Genomic DNA, 6606 nt, shown 5'->3' with positions numbered 1-6606 from the left:
TTTTCCGGGAATTGCACGTCATTAATCTGAGCAATGGTAATCAGCCAATCATAATGCATATCCCCGAACAGATACGTGCCGCTTTGAAACCGTGATACCAACCTGCAATGCTTTAGAGTGACCAACTTGAGTGGAAAAACTCTTCCACGGGCGTAGAGTGAGTCGAAGTTTCGCTGATAAACAGTAGTTAAGTCTAAAACACACCCTTTCAAAATAGCGCTGATAAACAGTATTTAAGTCTAATGAACCCATTTTAACCAACGTATTGCGTTCAATTGGTTAAATTGGTTTGTTTTAGCTTGCCATGGGTTCTTAGACTTGAAACTCAGCCTCCCCTCTACGCCGCGTGGGAAAGTGTCACCCAAACTTGATGTGAGAGATTCGTCGGAACTAAGCGAAAGTGATAGTCGCAGTTTTTGCGAAAGAACTTGAGCAATAGCAGAAAAGCCGTAAAAAAATCCAGCCTTTTTCGCGCTTCTCTGCACCTGCTCAAATTGCTTCGACGAACGATGTGCGATGGGTCATTTTTTTCCTTAGATCGACATCCCAGCTTTCAAATACATACGATATTTCATAAATTCACTATCAGCACTGTTTAAAAACTCAGACCCAAAAACTGAAAGGAAATCATCAGTGGACTTGCTCTTGGTAGGACAGTCCTATTTGTCAAACGCAATTCCTCTTGTCTTCCGGATTTCAGGATTAAAAAGCTTTCCACATACATATTGACGACCACTGACGGTTAGCTACTTCCTGCTTCATCCTGTTTTCAATACGTGGTGACAAATTGCAAATTGTACAAACATAATCATCATCTTTCCTCTTTATTTCCGCCATTTTTTTGTTGTTTTGTTGTTGTTGTTGTCTTGCAAAATTCATAAATCGTTAGATACATATTGTCGTTAAATCTGAAAATGCCGAATTATGGCTCCCTTCGGTCAGCAGGTGCATACATTTTCCACGTGACTTTCGTCAATGCAAAGAATGAGATCACATTATCTGATCTTGCATGTAATCTAAGGTTATGAAAAATAACGGTCCTTTTGGAATGACCATTACAAACGATTAGACGTCAGGAAATATCAGAAACTTGATCATCAAACTCCGATTCACTACAAAGAAACATACATGTATTTACAGTGGGCGTATATGGTTTATTTTGCTCGAGCTATTTGTTTGTGACCTTGGTGGTTAGGCATATTCGGATGATCACACTTAACCCAAAATTTACTTAAACCCAGCAGTTTGTTGAGCGTAATGGCCTGCCTTAAAGTACGTTAACTGTTGATAATCTGCAATCAAACAGACGTGGATGCTATCACGTTTGCCAGCCGATACCTAGGGATCGATACTTTTTGACCAAAAGGGAACATTCCTCATAGAACCAAAGTAAAAAAATATTAGGCGTTGGTAACGGGCCTGCACGAGTGCATTTGTGATCTTGCCCCTTTGCTATATTAAGCCGATTAGCACCTACGATCTTCGAGAAAATTGTATACCTTCAGCAAGCGCCCTTAAATTCCAAGATTGACTCCCAGGATTTGCAATAACCCCTCCTGAAGTGCATGAGAATGATCTTCGTCCACAAACTACTTTAATCTACGGCCAGTTAAAGTCTTTCACCTTACATGTCATGTTGCTGTTTACGTTGGTAAATTTACCCTTTTACCGAAAAAGCTTAAAAAGAGCAAGGTCTGATATAACGGCGAAAGGAGTATATTGAAAAAAAGCTTCATCTCTTTTATCTCTGGCTATAGCTTTAAATTAATGTTTAGAATGTAAGTAGCACGTACGCACATCGTTCAAAACGAGCTTATGCTCATTCTGGGGCAACGTGTTGAAGGTAATTACTACGCTTGAATTCGATCTTCGTAAACTTGCCACTTCTAGTTTAAGCCCAGGTTGTTCACCACAAAATCTCCCGTTGAAAAGAGCCCAGTTCCGTCCCGGAGTCACGGCCAATAGCATGGAAACCACGCTCCAACTGAGCATTTGTGGACAGACTCAGGAAGGAGTTGGAAGATATGATTTTACGGAGGCGACATCGCAAAATATGGTAGTTTCATATTATCGTAATAGTATTGAGAAAAAATTTCTCTACTTCCACTGATTTGAATCCATAAGTTTTTGGTGGGGGCGCACTCTTGCGCGATCTGTTGGATTCGAGTTTGGTTTACCGCGTGACAAATCAATCGAGGGTCCCGTGAAAAAGGTTTGCTTATTGACACCAGAAAAATCAGCCTGACCCTAGATGAGGGCTTCCACAAATCGAAAGTACGTGGGTCCAAGCTATGTCGACGTCACTATAATGCGGAATTTCTTAGCCAGTTCCCCAAAAGTTCTGCTTCAAGGACAGGTGTGGTCGTCAGGGATTTCCCCCTCTTCTAGACTCCACCGGAATGTCGAAACATGAATTGGCGGATTTTTTTTTCCGCAATTCTCGGAGAAAACGTATTTGTACGTGTTCTTGAGCCGTTTTTTCACTCCTTCAGATAAGTTTCCCTCTAATGCTTGTTGAAAGTCCTTTGGTCAGGGCAGATAAATGTAGCATAATTGGCATATGGTTCACATGCAAAGTATTAAACGCGTTTTTTAAAGCGGGACAGAAATGACCAAAGTGGAAGTATTCTTCTAAAATGTTTGCGTTATGACTCATGAACAAAAATAGAGTCTTTGGGGTTGGAGGGAAAGTAGGAGGGAGTGGAAACTGGTTGAAGATATTCATTTTTAAAATTCCCTCGGTTATATACCGGAAAAGACCCAGTAATTTGCTTTTTTACCCAACTTCCCAAGTCTGATGAAAATTCCCCCTCCGAAAGCTTATTTTGGCTGCGGGGAAGTTATCAAGTTTGTCAAAGGAGGTTATTGTGGAATTCTCGTTCCGTTTACTAAGTTAATGAAGCGAAACCGGACGTGAATAAAAGAAGTCATGAGAATTCTTGGTGTAAACTTAATGCTTATAGGCTTCTGGTCCTGGTCTAAGTGTTTTGGAAAAAAGAGTTAGTGGCATTGTTTAGTAGTGTTACACTTTGGCATCGTACCGGATGCTTGTCAGAACGTCTTTTGATTGGGTAGTTTAAAAATACAATATGGGCAGAGCTCGCACAACCAATCAGGAGAGCCTTGGTAGATTTTGGAGTGTGGCTGTCCTCGCTCGGTCAAATTCCAAGTTCTGTTTATAAGTGATCGACATATTCAAACGCAGTCATATGAATGTCACCCACAGCAGTTTCGAATACCTGCGTCGGACAAGAATATATTGGAAAGACGTTAACTTCGTGCCACTTTTTTGCAGGCAAGAATGTTTGATACTTGTAAGCGAAGAGCATGATTATGGAAGAAGTGAATTTACACCAGCGAATCCATTGCACGTGCCGTATTTGTTTGGCTTTCTTAACGAACTTTTCGTGCAAAACGAACAAGTCAGAGCAAGCGTGGAAACGCGAACGAAACCGGCAACAAGCCTGTTGTGGATCGCGTCAGAGAGAAACCACGAAAGGAAATGATTCCAAGCACAGTTTGCGAAATAGTAGTAGGGCCCTTGGGCTCGGGTGGATTTTGAACAGTTTATGAAAGCCAAGTTTGTTGAAGGCAAGAAACTTGCTGTCAAAAACAAATGCACCGAATGAATACGTCAAAAATCCTCCATGCTCTTTACGAAAGTGTTCCACATGCGGGAACAGACAAGGCTGGTTCTGCCTTTGTGGACCATCCGAAGCATATGTGCGAACTCTGTGCCGTTTTTAAGAGCGAGAAAACCTGCGAGATGTCTGGATTCTTATGGAGTTTGCCGGTCACCGGACTTTTGCATTCTTATGTATTGACGATGAGCGAGAACTTTTGGAAAGCGCGCGACGCTGTGAATTTGTACTGGGACATTGCGTGTGCTCTGAGATTTCGTTTCACGAGGAACAGTCTTGTGACCACTTGGACTTAAAAACCTGGCCCCCCCATAACGTGGATCGTGGATGGGCAAGATGTGTGTAAACTGTGGCGTAGTTTTTGGATGCTGTTCAAAGGCTTAGGAGAACCTGACAGCTGAAAGAAAAACCAACTATCCGCAAACCCCCACCCCCATCGCCGTGTATGCCCTAATCACCCAGGCACAAGGAAGTTTTTCTCACGGGGGACCTTTGCTTATCGAGCTCCGGAGCTGCTAAAGGGCGAGTCCCCAAGCACGAAAGCGGACATGTACTCGCCTTGTGGTATCTGCCTTTGGCATAATGCTGTTAGCCGCGCAGCAACCATACGGACTCGAAAGTCACTTTGTGGTTATTTTTGGAGTTGTGTGCCACAATCACTTACGGGTCCATCTGCTTGCAAATTTACCGCCCAGTTTGCGTCAGGATACAAGAATTATATTGGACTCATGAAGGCGTTGTGGCAGGCCTGTCCCCATCGACAGGCCAACAGCAGAAGACGTTTTGCGAACTGTGGGCGTCACATATCAAAAACCACGTGAGTGAGCGGCCTACCAGCGGAACTTCGAAAGAACTATTTATTTACATGCGAACGTGTGCGTCAAAACCCACTGGGAAGTAGAAGAATATAGTATTCTAGAAATTTATTCTTTGGTGTCCTTTTGCTTATATTTCCCTGGGAAAATTTCCACATCATAATTTTCGAAAAGGAAAAGTCAACTCGAAAAATTCCAGGAGACGTGAAAGAACATTTCATTTTTTAGGATCAGCCTCTTGACTATGACCGGTTCGTGTTGGAAATACCCTCCCTGTATGTTGTAATATTTTTGGTTGTTGTGTTACGGCAACAAGAGAAATTAGCATAAGTTAAAATGTCTATTTTCGACGCGACGCAAAGCGATTTGCGTTTTTTGCACGCAGGTCCAGAAGTTGTTGCGCGAACTTCCTTTTCAGTTTAATCGGCGAAGAACGTTTAATCTGTGCGATCGAGGGGATGTGAAAAGCGAAGAGAAATTTTGGTTGACCTTCGTATAGGGTTTCATTGAAGTATAAAGTATTTCCGTGACAATATGCTCAAGTTTTGAACACTCGACTCATTTGCGGAAATCTGCTATCTCATCATTGAACAGAACTTCCAATATAAGATATATATATATCTATGAGTTGCTATGGTGATTTTTCAATTGTAATTCAGTAAACTTGGACATTTTGAACCCTTTCGAGTTAAGTTTAAAATAGGGAAACAACAACCAGATAACACGCCTTTTTAAAATCTTTTCATGAAGTGTCTTGGACTGCTGACTTGAGCTTTTGAAAATTTCACAATTTTTTTGAGATACTTATCAACCAGGGAACCTGAAGTTTTGGCAGAAAGGAATATGTAGATAACTTTTTTCCTCTAAAGCCAGTGTGCTACATTCTTTTGTATTAAGGTGTACATAGAGGATTAGCAGAAAATTATGTCACTATTTACAGGTACTTTGTCAGGAGCTTGACAAAATGAAGTTTTGTTCTAAATACTGAACATGTACTCAAATTTATATGAAAGTTATGCATTGAAACAATCAAAACATACTTAAAGAAAACAGGAACACATCCATGTAAAACAAGGAAGTGTACAGACCATAAAAGTAGACAACAAAACTGATCGCTTGTTTTGAGAATTTTCATTCTTGTTTGAATTCCAATCCATGCATTAAGGGAGAACAATCCAGCCTTCTGGAAAACCATTTGTTCAAAGGGGTGAATTTCAAACAACTATCATAATAAATTATAGTTTGTGTCGTTGAGAGAGATTTTAACATGGAAGGATGTCTGATAACAGGGGAGAACAGGACTTGTCACCCATTTAGGGCAGCCCACATAAAAACCATAAAATAGTTTTGTTGTAGTTATAACACAAGTTGGTCCTTCCCAATCTCACCTGGGACAAACAAAGGGTTTAGTCCAAACAACATAAAAAAATCAGTCCTATAGCAAGTGGCTGACAATGCAACTTTTGCGAATGGTGAGAAATTGAGCAAATTGATGGCATGGTTGTGCATGAGTACACAATTTTGGAATAGTTTTGAATTGAAGCTCGCACTATACCGGAATAAACAAATGACAGTTAGGTAGCCGATTGGTATACCCCCACCCCTCCCTGTCCCCCCCCCCCCCCACCCCACACACACATGCACTAAATAATCATGGATCTGCCCCTAGCAATCAGTTGGGTCATATGTAACTGTTTGACCAAGTGGAACCTCCTCTTTTGAAAGAATGTTAACCTTCGCCTGGATAGTGTCATAATGTATCAACCCATCTTTTTCTCGGGAGGAAAGCTAGAATCATGTCATTATGTGTCTGAATGGTGGAAAACAAAAGAATGAACCTTATTGGAGTTGAACATTTTCTTTTGTTTAAAACTACATGCAAAACAGCCTTAAGGGTCAATTCAATACAAAATGACCCCTTAGCCTCGTTTATGCGGCAAAACTGCTGATAACTCCGATAAGGGCTATTGGGCATTTCTGCAACCTGGAGTTCTGAGATGAATTGATAGCTAAAAGTCATTTTCGTCTCTTGAACAACGCATGTGACATAAATCCCAGCCGTGTGGTCAAAAGGATGCATTTGATGTGGGGTATTGCGGCCGAGAACCCGCGGGATAATTCCCGTGATGTCCATTTGGTGAACTGGGACT

The 6606-nt window shown here is 41.4% G+C and overlaps 1 pseudogene; it reads left to right on the top strand.

The window, feature by feature from the left end:
- The window catches only part of LOC137995247 (serine/threonine-protein kinase mos-like), a 13184-nt pseudogene extending 8811 nt beyond the window's left edge, over positions 1 to 4373 (top strand).
- The last annotated feature ends 2233 nt before the right edge of the window (positions 4374 to 6606 follow it).

This window comes from Montipora foliosa, chromosome 3, assembly GCF_036669935.1.
Source record: "Montipora foliosa isolate CH-2021 chromosome 3, ASM3666993v2, whole genome shotgun sequence".
In the NCBI taxonomy this organism is placed as follows: Eukaryota; Metazoa; Cnidaria; class Anthozoa; order Scleractinia; family Acroporidae; genus Montipora; species Montipora foliosa.
The sequence above is the reverse complement of the archived record's forward strand: the minus strand, read 5'-3'. Positions and strand labels throughout refer to the sequence as shown.